Here is a 17,639-nt window from a genome sequence, read left to right on the forward strand (position 1 = left end):
AGAGGGAGATATAACTCCATTTGTAAATTAAATGGGTGCTTTTATTGAAATGAGGCACCGAAAAATATATTTCAGTAATTTACTTGAATAAGGTAACTTCTCTATTTATTCATTTATTTTACTTTTGTATTATTAGTTTCACTTGTGTGGCTTCATTTTCGTGGTCTAAAAAAAATATACCAATAAAATCCATAGAAAAAATCTTATAACCAAACTATGCTATATTAAATGGAAAGATGCAGAGACTAATTTTCTATAGAAAAAATAATGTATGTAGATCTGAAGTACAGTACATAAACACTACAGGGAACTCAGATATAGTGTCTGAATCTTGAGAAACTACAGCACAAATTGTACTATTAAAAATGGCAGCACTTCTCCAATCTCTGCCCCATTGTCTTCAACATAGACTCACCTGGGCCTACAAGATACAAATCAGAAGATTATATAAACTGTATAGAAGATGCCTACTATATAACACAATATGCTGCATAAACAGTGGCTTCACAAGATGTGACTTGTTGATTTTCAGTGAAGATAATGGTCTCTTTACAAACAGATCTATATTGCAGAACTAGCATCTTTCTACAGAGCCTTTAAAAATTCTCACTCCTTAACTGTTTATCATAATCCTGACTTCAATATCAAACAAGTAAAAACCTGGGGAACTTGTAGTCCCTGGAATAGTTGTGAGAGAAAATAAATCAGTTAGTTTTAACAAATTAAGTCACCATCACAATGGCAGATTTAGGGTCAGAAATTTGCTTCTGGCATGTTAGAGATAAACAAATTCTTGCATATATAATAGCTTGAAGGTATTTTTCAAAAACAACCTTTGGAATGAGATACAGAATGATACGAGTTAGAGTCACAATAACTGTTTTAAGCCATTTCAGGAGGAACAGGAACTTCTAAATACAATTATGACATACCTTATGTATTAACACCTCTGTCGTGTGCCTCAGATAAATATTCCACACAAACACTTAATCTTAACTGCACTGCCATTAGAACGATCATCAAGTAACCATGATGATCTAATACCCCCTATTTTCCAACTCACACACTCCTGAAAAGGTGGAAGATGAAATAGGTTTTAAAAAGTTAACATTAATCCAGATCCCAGGATGTCAGAGATGTGGAAGGACCCTTCAGAATATTGCAGCTATTTTCCTCCCCTACAAAAAAGCTCAATATTCTCTTTGGGCTATCATTCTCTATCTTGCCAGAATCTGACAACTTTAACCAGTTAATAGCCTCTCCTAAAAAACTGAATCTGTTGGCACATGTGGATTCCCTAACTCCTCAAATCATATTTGAAGATCCTTCCCCCAAATCCCCTTCACTAACGCAAAATAAATTAAAACTAAAAAAAATGTAATATTCATTAGAGGGCCCCCTGGTTTTTCCATGAAGACAATTTGCTCCAAAACCCAGTCATCCCCACTGAACACACAGTACTGTACATCAGAAGAGTAGTAAGGTAAGTCATTTAAGGGGGCTTTTGTATTTTATATTAAATCTGAAGCTACAGAATCAGAAAAGAGGATCATAAGTCACAGGAAATCTAGATTCCTTCATTGTTAAACTTATCCTTAGCAGAGAGACCTAGAATAATTTTAATACAGGGTGCACGGATAGTGACTCCTATATTTAAGTTGCCTAAATTATCAGATTCCATCATCAAAGATTGACTTTTGGGGGGACTCTCCCAACACCTTGTTTACAGAAGAAATTCAGTAGGCACAAAGTCCCGCAGCAAGAGACATACTTTGATTAGTCTATTACAGTCTATTCAGATGTGACAGTTAATTTCTTAAAACCACCATCTCCCTTCTCCAAGTTGTGTTGCTCAAGAAAATTGGCAACCTGCCAAAATAACATCCCAAGAGGTATATTCTAAAATACTGGGTTTATGCTGTCACCACAGCAGCAGGAGCACACACTGTACTGGCAACTGCCAGAGCATCTGTAGCAGCAGCAGACAGGGTGAACAAGTGCAATCCTCATCCCATCCCCTCCTAGACCTCACACACGGCCCTGGTAGCCTGTTCCCTTCCCATCTTCTGGCTACAAGTGAGCAGGACTTGATTTTCATTTTATGCAAAAGATGTCACCTCCAATAGTACACCATCCTGTCATGATGCCAGGGCATCGGTTTAGTACCAGCCTACTACCATGATGTCTTGCAGCATCTACATGGAAACTTTTCTAGGCGCACCTAAGGTCTGACTTCCTATAGACTTACCAATCTGGAGAGAGCTATCACTACACTCTGGGGATTCCCAGTCAGCAGTGGTCAGCCACAACAGCATCTAGTACAGTGTCAAAAGTTAAACCTGGTTAACTTGTTGTAGGTGGCTTCAACACAACCCCCATTTGGCTGATCCTGTGTAGTTTAAATGAAATGGGGGACAGTCCTACATGGAGTATAGAGTTCTACTACTAAAAGAACCAATATGTTGCTAAAAATTATAAACAAGTTTTGAAAAGGTTCTTTGCAGTTAGCTCTCTTTTCCTGTACATTCCTGCTTTCATTAAGTAAATAGGGTAGATCTATATTTCTTAGGCAGTTATAATCATAGCTACGGAGGGTATTCAGCACAAACTATTTAAGCACACCCCTCTTTCTGCAGGTAGCCCTTAACATTACTGAGGGTTGTGTATTTAGGCCTATGGAACCCTTAAACTATTCGATTGCATTAAAGATCCAAAATTTGGCTTAGTGAAAAAATACATCTTAACAAGTATCTTAAAACAAATACCAAATGTAGATACTAAGTAGCCAGATCACGACTGTTTCACGATTAAGTATTAAAGCTGCATCCTGTGGAGAGTCAATATTTCTTTGGGTGGAAGGTAAGAAAGGGACAAGAAGCGGGGGGGAGGGAGAGGCGAAGTGTTTTGCTAGCACTTCTCTCTGAAGGTGACCTTCTCAGAGAAAAAACTTATGTTATTTGTTCCCTGAGCTGTATATGATTAGTTCCTTCATCATACACAGACAAATTAGGAAGGCTGCTGTGGTGCCCAGAAATCTGTTAAACAAAGTCAAAATTAATGATAAAATTGAGTTCCCTTTGTGTTTGATTTTCATCTATCTGCACTCAATTATAAACGAGCTATCAAAGAAAGCTACCCATTAGTAGTTAGTTCATGACGACTTCAAAAAACAATCCCTAAACCACCACTGATATTTTACTGACAGCCTCCTAATCTCTGCAGGTTTTTGGTAAAAAAGCTACATTACACAGGCTTGTCATCAATCCTGACTATTGCCATTATAACTCAAAAGAGGAGCATTACCTGAATCACTTACATTAAGCTAGATTTAAAGCATATACAGGTAGGATTTAAAACACTGTATATAACTGTTTCATGCACAGATCTAGCACCATCATCTACAGTGCAAAATGTCAGATAAATTTATTATGAATACATAAAACTAACTCATTTCAGCAATCAAAAATCTACTGTCATTTATATAAAACTGAACTGATATTTTTTTTCCAATGCATCCTATCTAAACCATAGATGTTCAGCTGCTCCAGGTACCTGGATAGATTCTATTTTCTCCATTCAGCGTTCCAGGACAGCAAACAGCTCAGAATCCCTGAGCCCCTATACATTAAGAGTGCTGAGCCCAGTACCTGCTCTGATTCAGTTCTGTGAAATTTTTTCAGAACTCCCCATCAGTCTTAAAATTAGAGGCCATCTTATCAGGTTTCTCTTTAATTTCTATTTTTCCATATGTTCTTCATATGGCTATAAATTGTTTATTTCTTTTCACATGGCAAATAGCATATAAAGAGTAACAAATACTCTCTCTATATAGCAGGACTTAAAAAACAAAAAACAAAAAACAAACAAAAAAAGACTAGAATTGACCCCATTGCTGCAACAGGATCTGAACAGGTCAGCCCTTACACCTACAGGAATACTGTGGCAGGACTGGAGTCTTAGGGAGTACAATAAAAATACATTTAATTGACAAATTTTACAGCTTCTCAACAACTGATTTTTTTTAATGATTTATTACAGCTGTTCTCAAACTCTGGTCTGCGGCCCCAACTTCTCCCCCTCCCTCCCTCCCTCCCTCCCAGTGCTTCCTGTATACTGCAGAACAGCTGTTCAGCAGCGTGCAGGAGACACTGGTGTGGGGGGGCGATGGGGGGGGAGAGGAGGAGCCGGGACGCGTTTCAGGGAGGGGGCAGAAAGAGGCGGGGAAGAGGAGGGATGGGGTCAAGCGGGGGCAGGAAGAGGGAGTGGGAGCCATGCCTGGGGCTGAGCATCCCTGGGGAAAATTAGAAGCCAACTTGAGGGTCTGGGAAAAAATTTAAATTAAAATGGGGGTCCTCTGGTTGCTCAAATTTGAGAAATCACTGATTTATTTAAAAGTAGTAAGAACCAAGGAGCTTAGCAAGAATTAATAAACCACTGTATGTGCACAATAGAGCATGGGATGAGTCTTGCTAAGAAAATATCCATCCATCCTCTATCTCACCATATGGTAAGAAAAAATTGCATAGTAACAGTTATTAAAATACCTTTAAAGACTTTAAAAGGAAGTTCAGTCATTATAAATTAGGGAAGACCATAAGCACTGATGAACATTCTTCTGATTTTTCCTGTTTATACAGCAGCATGCTACTGAGTCAGTCATCAGAGATGGCTTTCAAATACACTCTCGCCAGGTTAAGGGGAGGGGAGGGGGGCGGGATTTCCTCTCAGTACTTGAATGTGCCGTTTATCATGGTGTGAAGAGACTTTTCCCCCTATTTAACTCTTTTTTTTTTTAATTATTATTATTCCTAAACTATAATCAAGCTGTGGGCATTAAAGGTATGGAGATTGATCCCACTATTCTGGGATACCTGGCTAATCCCCTGATGCCCTGGCTCACGAAGCCATACACAAGCCACCTGGACAGAAGGAAGGAAAATTTTAGCTATTGCTTCAGTAGTGTGTGCCCTTGACTATTTGACTTCCAAATAGTGCTATTTATGGAATAGGTAGGAAGCAGCAGAAAACGAAAATGTTATAACCATAACTGCATGTTGTGTTTTGTACAATATTTGTGAGATCAAGGGGGAAAGCCTGCTGAATGGGTGATAGGCTTTAGTGTGGAGACTTGCTCTAAGGTTCATGCAACCATCAAGGTGCCCCACAGAGAACACAAACAGCTAAGGAAATGCTGAAAGGGATGCCTATTGTTTGTATTTCAAGTCTCATGGTTTACCACGTTAGCCCCTTGGCAATAGTGTTGAGATTCAGAAGAGCATTGGGGTATTGTGGATTGGTGGCTGAAGTTTAGCATTCCCTATGTGTTTTTGCAGAAACCCATGCATTATTTCATCTTTGTTTACAGAATTTTCTGTGTTAACTGCAATGATGACTCACAACAGAGTTACTGTGAAAGATTATTATGAAACAATAAAAATAAAGTTTTAATGTAACCAATGGAAAATGTATTTCCAGCATATGATTTTAACTAATCAATCTACAAAATAACCAAACTATACACAAACCTTTAATTAATGCAATAGTGGAAACAGAACTCAAAGTACAACAGGAACAATAATTTGGGGGTGGAAATGTATAAAGTTACAGGCAAGCGTATGCCTTGCCTCTGGCTATTCTAGTCCCCATGGGTTCTGCGGTGGAATGTCACAGCTCAAAACTAACTCCTGGGGGAATTCTGCGCCAAAAAATTAAAAATTCTGCATAAAATAGTGTCATAATAATGCAATATAATCCAGCTCGTTTCAATTATTTTGGTAATTTATTTAAACTACAATACAATGGATGGAGAATGGAAGTGGGGAGCATTGGAGGACGTCCCCCAACCCCCTCTGTAATAGTAATGTAGCTAGTATTGATCCTTTATTTCTATTATTAGTCAACAAATATATGCAGCTATATGCTCAGTGTTACATCATAGGCAACTGAAGAGCAAGTGAGGGCTCATGGAGCACATTTTGATAGGAAATTTTTTCAGTCCAAAAATTTAGACCAGTTCTAATCACTAAAGCACCATAAGCATTTATAAGGCCATACTTTCCTTTACACCACTCTGGCAATGTAAAAGAGCCTAAAAACATTTACCCCTGTTTTATGCTCCTGGGGGAATTCACTAAAAACAATGGGAACAATTCACTAAGCAGGCAGGCTGCTACGTTCTCCTCTGCCTGAGGGAACTGAGCCTGCTCCACGCCTACCTCTTCAGAAATACCCCAAAGCCCTGCCCCTCCATGCTGAGCATGCTGCAGTAGCAAGTGAGAGGGACAGAGTGTAGGACACCCCTACCTATTTCCCCACCCCACCCCAGCGGGGGTTTACATCTCTACCAGCCTCTCTGGATGCTCAAACCGACCTGTCTGTACTGGCAGGGAGTGGGTGCACGACCCTTCTCGCGGCTTCCCTTTGCTTCCCCATCAGAAGTCATTTTTCTGTGGGTAAGCAAAGAAATCTGCAGGGGCCATGAATTCTGTGCATGCACAGTGATGCAGAATTCCCCCAGGAGTAAAAACGGTCAGGGGTCAAAAGAGCTGGACTTCCAGATGTAAGTGTTCTCAATGCTCAGAGATTCAATCTGATAGTTAAATGGGAGTCATCAGAAGCACTGCTGAGAGGATTTGGCAGTACAGGGTTGCTGCTTGTCCCAGTAGCCAGAATTGTCCAACGGCTGAAGGACATGAGTGGACCCCAAGTTATGGGATTGCAGGTCTGCTGGCCTAGAAGCAGCACATTTTGCAGGAAGGAATTCGGTCTCAGGACAGCATCCATGTACTACCTCTGCGTCTGTCTTTTTCCATGCTCTCCTTTGCTATGGTGATATTGTCCTTTGCCACAACCATGGTATTCTGTGCCATTGCCACTCTCAGGCGGCTGCATTTCCTTCTCCTTCTGGGTCTGCATGTACAGTCTCCACCTCTCAGCCAGCCTACTTTTCCTCTGTAAGTCAGCCATAAGTTCTGCAAACATGTAGTTGCAAGTTTTCCTTTTTTCTGGTTTGGCAGCAGATAGAGGCACTTCCCTTGATGGTCTGGCTGTTGCAGGTGCTATGGCCGTAGAAGTGGGAGCAGGGGAGTGAAGGTCACTTGTTCATATCCCAGGCAAATCATGAGCGCTTTTTTTCTACATATGTACGTGTGACCTTACCTCCAAGAGAGAGGCTTTCCATTATTTGGGGGGAAGCTCAGATATGGTAAGTGGTCAGAGTGCACAGAGGGTGCTGGGTGCATTTGGATTTCAGTCTACTGTATCTGCTTTCGTGGTTCTAGGGGTGGGGTGATTGCAGCTAGGTCACCTGTTTGTGCACTGGAAATCCTCCTATGGCATAGAAGGTGCAAAGGAAGGGTTGGGAATGGCACCCAGGGGAAAGCTGGACAATGATCCCCTATACATTCCTTTTAGGCTCTCCAGACTCAATAATATTACGCTGAGGCTGGTGACTACAGAATGGTCTTATTTAGAAAGTCAAACAACACACTGGCAAGATGCACGGTGAAGTTATTCACCAGGTGCACTGCAGTAGTGGAAGGGGCTTGCAAGCTTTTTCTGGGGGCATGGGCACATGGTTATTCCCTATAATGTGTGAAACAATATTGATCAATTTCTCAGTCTTAAGTTCTAGCTCCCGCAGACGTGGAGAAAGTGCAGCAAAAAATAGATAGGGTCCTGCAGTGATTGCCAGCTGGAACACATGGTATGGGGCATTTGTACCTCAGTGGGAGCAGTACTGTTTCTGTCTTAACTGGGCATGGAATGTGCACTCACACCTCATGTAAACTAACCATATTTCTTTTCTAGTTAGCACTGCCTCAAACACAGGCATTTTTCACAAATTAAAGCTTTTTGTATTCAAATCTGCCTCAGGAGTGGGGTAGAGATGGGAAGGGTACAGACTGCAACTGCACCATGCTTGTGGGCACCATTTTGTAATAGCAGAGAACCAGGGGAGGAAGAGAAAGGCAGGTGCTACTAGCTAATATCCACTGACAATAATAATAAATTGTAAAGATAGGTACTTACCTGCCAAATTTCCCTCCAGTGGATCTGATTGTCCAGTCCAGGCCTGGGTTTCCAGCTGGGAATCCAGCTCAGCCAATGCAGGACAGGGAATCAGTCTATTATAGAAGGATAGGACTGGGGCTGGCTTTCCAGCTGGCTGTTAGGATCCTGAGTACAAAAAGAATTCTGGCTCGCTGGAGGCAGCTCCTCTCCAGCATCCTTGTGCTCATCCCCTGATGAGTCAAGCCAATCATCCTGAGGCTCTTGCTGTTTACCAGGCACTGATTGACATCCCAATCACAACCCCCCATGTGCATCTACTTTGAAATGTCCACAAAAAGGTCCTTATTCTCATGTATGGCCACAAGAGTCTCCCTAAACAATGCTTCTTCCTAGATAGCAATGAGATCCAAAGTATCACCATGACGCTAGGCTGCTCCGTGAGATGCATTGCGGGCCTTCAGGACTGCAATTGCAATTGTATTGCCAGAATAATGATACATTGAGATCCAGGAGTAAATAAGCAACATTTGGGTCTGTGCCGACTTTGAAAAAGGGGCGAGTGCCATCCTGAAAAACTGACACCAGGGCAGGGAGGGCGTATAAGTAAACAGAGAGGTCAGCACTGTGGGACAGCCATTGGAAGCATTCAAGACATGGTGCACAGCAATTCTGTGTACAGGAACAAAAGACTGAATTAATGCAATTTGAAGCAAGCACAGTCCACTTTGCAAAAGGACGCTAGAGTTCCTGATAAATGTGGAGTTAGTGCAGTGATGAGGTGCATCATCTGTATGCAAGTATTTTCTAATTAACTCGATTTGATCTGATTTTAAAAACCCTGTAGACAAGCCCTAAGTGCACTCTTCTCCAAGGGGTGACTTCATTTTGTGAATAGATATTATGCAATTCATAAAGGAACTCAGCCTCAACTGTGTTATGTAGGTAAATCTCTTGGGGACAGAAGTGTATGAAATTCTATCAAGGTGTTTTTGCTTGGGTTTTTTATTACCTACTTTCTTCAGTGTTTAATAATGAAAAGACTGTCTAGAAAACTTAAAGTAGATAAACTACTACTACTAAAACCAGCCACATTTGTGGCCTTAGTTTCTCATTTATTTTCATATGAAAATATTCTCTAACCTGTTCTAAATTAGCATCATCCACCATTCCCATCCTCTTCTCATTCTGATTTAAAAATTAGTATAAAATAGAAGCTGACTGATCTTGTCACTATTTCAAAACTCAGCATTTCCTAGTGAAGCACTGAAGGTGGTAAAGATACTGAAGACCTGAGCGAATGCTAATGCACATCCAGAACTCAGGTTTTTAAAAATGCAATAAAAAGCTAGTCATTAATCTTCTTCACAGGTGTACTTTAGAACAAACATTTAAGATTTATACTGAGAAAAAACTTCAGGTTGCTTACATTTCCTCATGATATTGCAAACACAAGGAAATCCTAACTTAGGACAACATTCATTCAACACAATACCCTTCTCCAAGATCCACTATTATGATACTCATCCACAATATTCATTCTAACACTATAAACTCAAAATAATTTCAGCTTCAGTGCATACAAAAGATCTGAAAAGTCACACTATCACACATATTCCAACCTTCCCATACCACATATGAACATGTAAAAATAATCATAACCATGAAGTCTTCCTCAAATTTGGGTACATGTAGTTTTACAGAAATGCACAGAAGAGACAGTGGGAGTCTGACCCGTTTGTGGTGAGATTTAGGGGAGGAAATGATTAAAAATAAGCATCCCTGTTGGGGCAGAGGGAAAGTTAACACATGCTAGTAGCAAGGTGCGTATCTGCATGGGGGAAAAGGTATGTACTGTCAATAGCCTTCGCTTTGTGTTTCCTTGCTTTACATTTTATGTTAGGTGTATCATGTATAGAATAATCTTAACTAGCACACAATGTAGTGTTTTTGTATATTAGTTATATTAATGATCTTATGTAAGAACAATGTTAAAGTTAAGGTTGTGTATTACAGTGTGACTTTCAATTGTGTATGCATTGAGGACAAAAGTAACTTGAATCTAGCCGTATGGAATGGAAATTCATCAACTTCATGAAAAAACTCGTACAGATACAGACAGACATCATCTTCCTTTCCAAATGCAAAGAGATGGACATCACACCAAAAGGACTTAAGGTAAAAAATCCATTACAATCTACATATCACACAGACTATACTGAGAGATTGTGCCAAACACGCTAAGAAACTGCGAAATCACCTGATCAACATCCTATACAGCAAACAGAAAGATTAAGAATGAGTTCTCAAAACTGGATACTCTCATAAAAAACCAATCTTCCACACAAACTTCCTCATTTACAACACAAATTTTGCTTCTCTACAACGGAAAAAGGACACAACTATCTAAACTGCTACATGCCACAAGGAGCCCGAACAGTAGTTCCCTTAATCCACCTAACAATATTGTTAATCTTTCCAGCTATACTCTTAGACCGGCAGAAGAGTCTGTTCTATCTCGGGGCCTCTCCTTTTGCCCCTCCAGGCCTATGAACATGATACAGTTCTGTGGTGACCTAGAATTCTACTTTCGACGTAACTGACTAAAAGAATATTTCCAACACACCTCTGAACATACTAACCCACAGAATCCTTCCTATCAACACTACAAAAAGAAGGATTCCGCCTGGACGACTCCTCCTGAAGGTGAAAACAACAGACTGGTCTTCTACATAGATTGCTTCCGTTGACATGCACGGGCTGAAATTGTGGAAAAGCAGAATCACCTGCCCCATAACCTCAGCCGTGCTGAACACAACGCCATCCACAGCCTCAGGAACAACTCTGACATCATAAATCAAAAAGGCTGACAAAGGAGGTGCTGTCGTCCTCACGAATAAGTTGGAATATGAACAAGAGGCTGCTAGGCACCCCTCTAACTCCACATTCTACAGGCCATTATCCTCTGATCCCACTGAGAGTTACCAAAAGAAACTACACCATCTGCTCAAGGAACTCCCTGAAAAGGCACAGGAACAGATCTGTGCAGACACAAGCCTAGAACCCCAACCAGGGATATTCTATCTGCTTCCCAAGATCCATAAACCTGGGAATCCTGGACGCCCCATCATCTCAGGCATTGGCACCCTAACAGCAGGATAGTCTGGCTATGTGGACTCTTTCCTCAGGCCCTACACTACCAGCACTCCCAGCTATCTTCAAGACACCACTGACTTCCTGAGGAAACTACAATCCATCGGTGATCTTCCAGAAAACACCATCCTGGCCACTATGAATGTAGAAGCCCTCTACGCCAACATTCCACACAAAGATGGACTACAAGCTGTCAAGAACAGTATCCCCGATAGTGTCACATGAAACCTGGTGGCTGACCTTTGTGACTTTGTCCTCACCCACAACTATTTCACATTTGGGGACAACTTTACCTTCAAGTCAGTGGCACTGCTATGGGTACCTGCATGGCCCCACAGTATGCCAACATTTTTATGGCTGACTTAGAACAATGCTTCCTCAGTTCTCGTCCCCCAACACCCCTACTCTACTTGCGCTATATTGATGACATCTTCATCATCTGGACCCATGGAAAAGCCGCCCTTCAGCAATTCCACCATGATTTCAACAATTCCCATCCCACCATCAACCTCAGCCTGGACCAATCCACACAAGCGGTCCATTTCCTGGACACTACTGTGCTAATAAGTGATGGTCACATAACCACCACCCTACACCGGAAACCTACTCACCACTATACTTATCTACATGCCTCCAGCTTTCATCCAGACCACACCACATGATCCATTGTCTACAGCCAAGCTCTAAGATACAACCGGATTTGCTCCAACCCCTCAGACAGAGACAAACACCTACAAGATCTCTATCAAGCATTCTTACAACTACAATACCCACCTGCTGAAGTGAAGAAACAGATGGACAGAGCCAGAAGAGTACCCAGAAGTCACCTAGTACAGGACTGGCCCAACAAAGAAAAAAAGCAGAACGCCACTAGCTGTCACCTTCAGCTGCCAACTAAAACCTCTTCAGTGCATCATCACAGATTTACAACCTATCCTGAAAAATGATCCCTCACTCTCACAGATCTTGGGAGACAGACCAGTCCTGGCTTACAGACAGCCCCCCAACCTGAAGCAAATACTCACCAGCAACCACACACCAAAAACACTAACCCAGGAACCTATCCTTGCAACAAAGCCCAATGCCAACTCTGTCCACATATCTATTCAAGTGACACCATCATAGGACGTAATCACATTAGCCACGCCATCAGGGGCTCGTTCACCTGCACATCTACCAATGTGATATATGCCATCATGTGCCAACAATGCCCCTCTGCCATGTACATTGGCCAAACTGGACAGTCTCTATGCAAAAGAATAAATGGACACAAATCTGATATCAGGAAACATAACATTCAAAAACCGGTAGGCGAACACTTCAACCTCTCTGGCCACTCAGTAAAAGATTTAAGGGTGGCAATTTTGCAACAGAAAAGCTTCAAAAACAGACTCCAAGGAGAAACTGCTGAGCTTGAATTAATATGCAAACTAGATACCATTAACTTGGGTTTGAATACAGATTGGGAGTGGCTGGGTCATTACACATATTGAATCTATTTCCCCATTATAGGTATCCTCACACCTTCTTGTCAACTGTCTAAATGGGCCATCTTGATCATCACTACAAAAGTTTTTTTTCCTCCTGCTGATAATAGCTCATCTTAACTAATTAACCTCTCACAGTTTGTATGGCAACTTCCAACTTATCTGTATGTGTGTATTTATCTTCTTACTATATGTTCCATTTTATGCATCCAATAAAGTGGGCTGTAGCCCACGAAAGATTATGCTGCAATAAATTTGTTCGTCTCTAAGGTGCCGCAAGTACTCCTGTTCTTTTTGCAGATACAGACTAACACGGCTGCTACTCTGAAACCAGTAAGTTTTAAGTTAAAATGAATGTACAAGGATAATAGTATGGTTGAGTTTCATGCTGGGAGCAGCTTTAGAGTTGCACCTTTGTATAGATAAAATGGCCAATTAAAGTGGCAGGAATAGAAACTTTTGCAAAGCTTGTGTCAAATGTTTGAAAGCAACAGATCAGAGAGGAACAGAATCACTTAGGAAGTCATCTCTTCCTTAATGGAGCAGGAGACTTTCAGTTGTCCCACTTGATGGCTTGTTTGGCAACCCACCACAATCAGTCCCAGAGATAAATGCGAACATCTTTATTGTTAGGGTGAACAACAAAACACAATCAAGGGCCAAGGGAGCAAAGAAGGACAAAGCTATATTCTAGCATGCAAGAACGAATTCCATGACTTCAAAGGGTATGTCTACAATGCAATTAGACACCCACCTCCAGCCCATGCCAGCTGACACAGGCTTGCCAGGCTCGGAGTAAAGCGCCATTTAATTTGGATGTAGACATTCAGGCTCAGACGGAGGCCTCAGTTCTGGGACCCCGTAAAAGGGGAGGGTCCCAGAGCTCAGGCTCAAGCCCAAGCCTGAATGTCTACACCCTAATTAAACAGCCCATTGGCCCTAGCACCATGAACCTGAGTCAGTTGGCACAAGTCAGCAGTGCGTTTTTATTTGTAGTGTAGCCATCCCCAAAGTGGCCAGGGCAGACAAAACATTGTTCACATATCTTGGAACTATGCCAGCACATCACCACCAGAACCATGGGACTTTAAGTAGTTTTTTTAGGTTCAAATCTCACGTACCACCATGCAAGGAATATTAATAATAGTTTGTTAGCTCCCTTCAGGATCAGGCCCCCATCTTCCCAGATTATACAAATGTAGCACAACATTCTTTTCTTAAACTCCTTCAAGCAAAGATTAAACAAAATGAGTGTTACAACCAAGTTTGGGTAGCCGGGACAAGGATAAGAGGACTAAGATCACATTGATTATAGACATGTGAGTACATCTTAATAGTCCCAAATCAAGATTTTTTTATTTTTAAGATTAATACGCATCAGCATTCCTCACCAATCCTCCACGTGCCCTCAGTCTAGCTGCCAACAATAAAATACATTAGCAGTTGTAGAATCAGGCCTTAAAGGGCAAAGGCAAGTGTGCTCAGTGGTTTTGAATATAACATGTAAAAAAAGTTAAACTTGAAAGAACTTCATAAGCAGTAATTACAAGCAGAAAGTACATTTAAGGTTTTTATACTGTAAAAAAAAATATTCAGTTACATTATTTAAACTCATACATTATTAAGCCATAGCTGTATCTTTGATTTGTATGCAACTATTTCTTTCTCCCATTCTCTTCCCCACCTCCCATAAAAAAAGTTTCTTCACAACCTAATATTAGAACTTCTGCAGCATGCTATAATTCATAACAATCTGTATTTGTTAACATGGATACGTTTTATTTTAGATATCACAACAGAATGTAAATTCTGAATATGCATTCTTCATGTATTTTATCCATCAGCTAATCGGTCTAGGTTTTTTAAAGCTCACAGCTCCATGTAAAAATTGAACTTTTTTAAAATTAATTTTGTTGGTAGCTATCATATCAAACCAATTTTAGCGAGAACATATTAAAACTTCTCTCCTTATTAAAGTGTGAACTTTAAAAAGAATATCTAGAGAAATTGAGATATCAAAGAAAGAGTAAACAAAGCAAAAATTGCATTTCTAACTGCATAATCCACTACTTCTAAGGTCAGAGTCACCTGCTACATGTTCCTAAGTGAGAATAAACAATGTTGTATGGAAGAGAGAGGAGAACAAAAGAAAATAGAGATTAAAAAGGAGATTTCCAAATAGAAAATTAGCATGTATTCTTTTAACATTTGGAAGTTAGTGCTCATTATTTTTCTGATTTGTACTTTTTTAGAAAGCTAGCATTTCCCCTCATCTGCTTATTTGGTTTCTGCTGTTCCGATTGGATATCGGTAAAGTCCCAAACTCACCTACAATATGTTCTCAAATATTTCAGTGACTAAAATCTTAGTTTTACCTGGGAAACCTGAACATATTTCTGTAGGCAGATAGTTGTCTCTGCATGTTGAATAATCTACGTATTGTCTCTACATATTTTTTAAAGTAGAAATGGTATGGAACTTCCTGTGGTATCGGTTAAATGCAGCTTCCTAATATTTTTTGGTAGAATAAAGTTGCTTTGTAAATAAATTCTGATTGGATATCCTGAGTTAAACACTTATGACTATACAAGTTTTCCTGTATTTAAATTAATACTTTGGATGGCTTACATGGACGTGGTGACCATTGATAGGCTTTTGATAGGTGACCATTCATGTTTTTATCACACTCTTAAACAATAAAATACCAACTAAAATTTATTAAATATTGTGGATAGTTTTTTTTCTACATTTTCATATTTATGTGTTGTACTTGAAAACAAAGTATATTATTTATTACAAATATTTGCACTGTAAAAATGAAAAGAAAAAGTATTTTTCAATTTTCAATTCAGCTCATACAAGTACTGTAGCACAATCTTTTTATTGTGAAAGTGCAATTTACAAATGTTGATTTTTTTTTTTTTTTTTGGTTACATAACCACACAAAAACAAAGCAATGTAAAACTTCAGAGCCTACAAGTCCATTCAGTCCTACTTCTTGTTCAGCCAATCGCTAAGACAAAACAAGTTGTTTAAATTTACAGGAGATAATGCTGCCCTTTTCTTATTTACAATGTTAGCAGAAAGTGAACAGGCATGTGTATGGCACTTTTGTAGCCAGCATTTTAAGGTATTTATGTGCCAGATATGCTAAACAGTCGTATGCACCTTCATGCTTCGGCTACCATTCCAGAGGACATGCTTCCATTCTGATGATGCTTGTTAATTAAATGTGTGACTCAACTCCCTGGGGGAGAACTGTATGTCATCTGCTCTGTTTTACCTGCATTCTGCCATATATATTTCATGTTATAGCAGTCTTGGATAATGACTCAGCACATGTTGTTCATTTTAAGAACACTTTCATTGCAGATCTGACAGAATGCAAAGAAGGTACCAATGTGAGATTTCTAAAGATAGCTACAGCACTCGACCCAAGGTTTAAGAATCTGAAGTGCCTTCCAATCTTAAAAGAGACGAGGTGTGGAGCATGCTTTCAGAAGTCATAAAAAAGCAACACTCCTATGCAGAAACTACAGAACCTGAACCACCAAAAAAGAAAATCAACCTTCTGATGGTGGCATCGGACTCAGATAATGAAAACGAACATGCGTCGGTTCACACCGCTTTGGATTATTATCGAGCAGAACCAGTCATCAGAATGGACACATGTTCCCTGGAATGGCGGTTGAGGCATCTGGCACGTAAACATCCTGCAACATCGATTACAACAGTGCCATGAGAACATCTGTTCTCACTCTCAGGTGATGCTGTAAAGAAGAAGCAGGCAGCATGATCTCCTGCAAATGTAAACAAACTTGGCTGTCTGAGCGATTGACTGAACAAGAAGACAGACTGAGTGGACTTGCAGGCTCTAAAATTTTACACTTAATTTTGAATGCAGGTTTTTTTGGTACACAATTCTACATTTGTAAGTTCAACTTTCATGATAAAGAGATTGAACTACAGTACTTGTATGAGGTGAATTAAAAAAAATTATTTCTTTTGGTTTTTTTACAGTGCAAATATTTGTAATAAAAAATATAGAATGAGCACTGTACACTTTGTATTCTGTGTTGTAAACGAAGATGTATTTAAAAATGTAGAAAACATCTAAAAATATTTAAATAAACTGTGTTTTATTATTGATTAATCGTGCAATGAACAGCGATTCATTTTTTTTCATCGCTTCACAGCCCTAGTTGTTTTCCCTTTTTGTTCCCAACCCCCTCTTTTGGCTTGTCTAATTTAGTTTACATTAACGGTGCTGAGGAAAATATGTTTGCAAAGCCTGGTATACACTTGTTACATCAAAAATATTTTACCTATTCCTAATCCTTCAGTTAATTATCTAAAATATTTTGTATATACCAATACTTTTCTAGATAAAATCAATCTACAACCCAATTTGTGAAAAATTATTTTTCCTCCTCTAAAGTGATATCACTCAGGTATGTAGAGCCCTTTCCTGTAGAACCATCAGGACTAAAAACTTTGGTACAATTTCATAGGGTGGTCCAATAGCTCTAATAATTGTGAAGTATTTCAAGTACTGGTGGTTAATAATATAGTTATATGTTTTCTTCCATAGTCCTATGCCTCAGGGAGTCATTTATGAGGCTGAAAAACAAAACGTGTTCTGAGACCCCACACTATTTTACTTCCTGGATGATGGAAGTAAAGTGAAAAGACCAGATCTAGCATTACTGCAGCCCCACAAATAGCTCCCTGAAGCAAAACATTATGAGCAAGATATTCAGGTTCCAGTGGAGCCCTAACAGTTAAAGGAATTGTACAAAATATAAGCCAGAAAGCTGGGGTGGTTTTTTTGTTTTTTGTTTTGTTTTTTATGAGTTGCAAGTCATTCTTATTTTTCTTTTTAATAAATTTTGAGTATATATTCCACTCTATTTTCAGCTTGTGACATCTTCTCAACCATACACTTGTCTATCCCAACACACCATAAACAAACCTCAATCTTTTTCGATT

At 39.8% G+C, this 17,639-nt stretch overlaps 1 protein-coding gene across 2 annotated transcripts in view; it reads right to left on the minus strand.

Annotated features, from left to right (window-relative positions):
- GBE1 (1,4-alpha-glucan branching enzyme 1) overlaps positions 1–17,639 on the minus strand; it is a 266,210-nt gene that overhangs the window by 153,210 nt on the left and 95,361 nt on the right. The window lies entirely within an intron of this gene.

Source organism: Natator depressus, chromosome 1, assembly GCF_965152275.1.
Source record: "Natator depressus isolate rNatDep1 chromosome 1, rNatDep2.hap1, whole genome shotgun sequence".
NCBI lineage: Eukaryota > Metazoa > Chordata > Testudines > Cheloniidae > Natator > Natator depressus.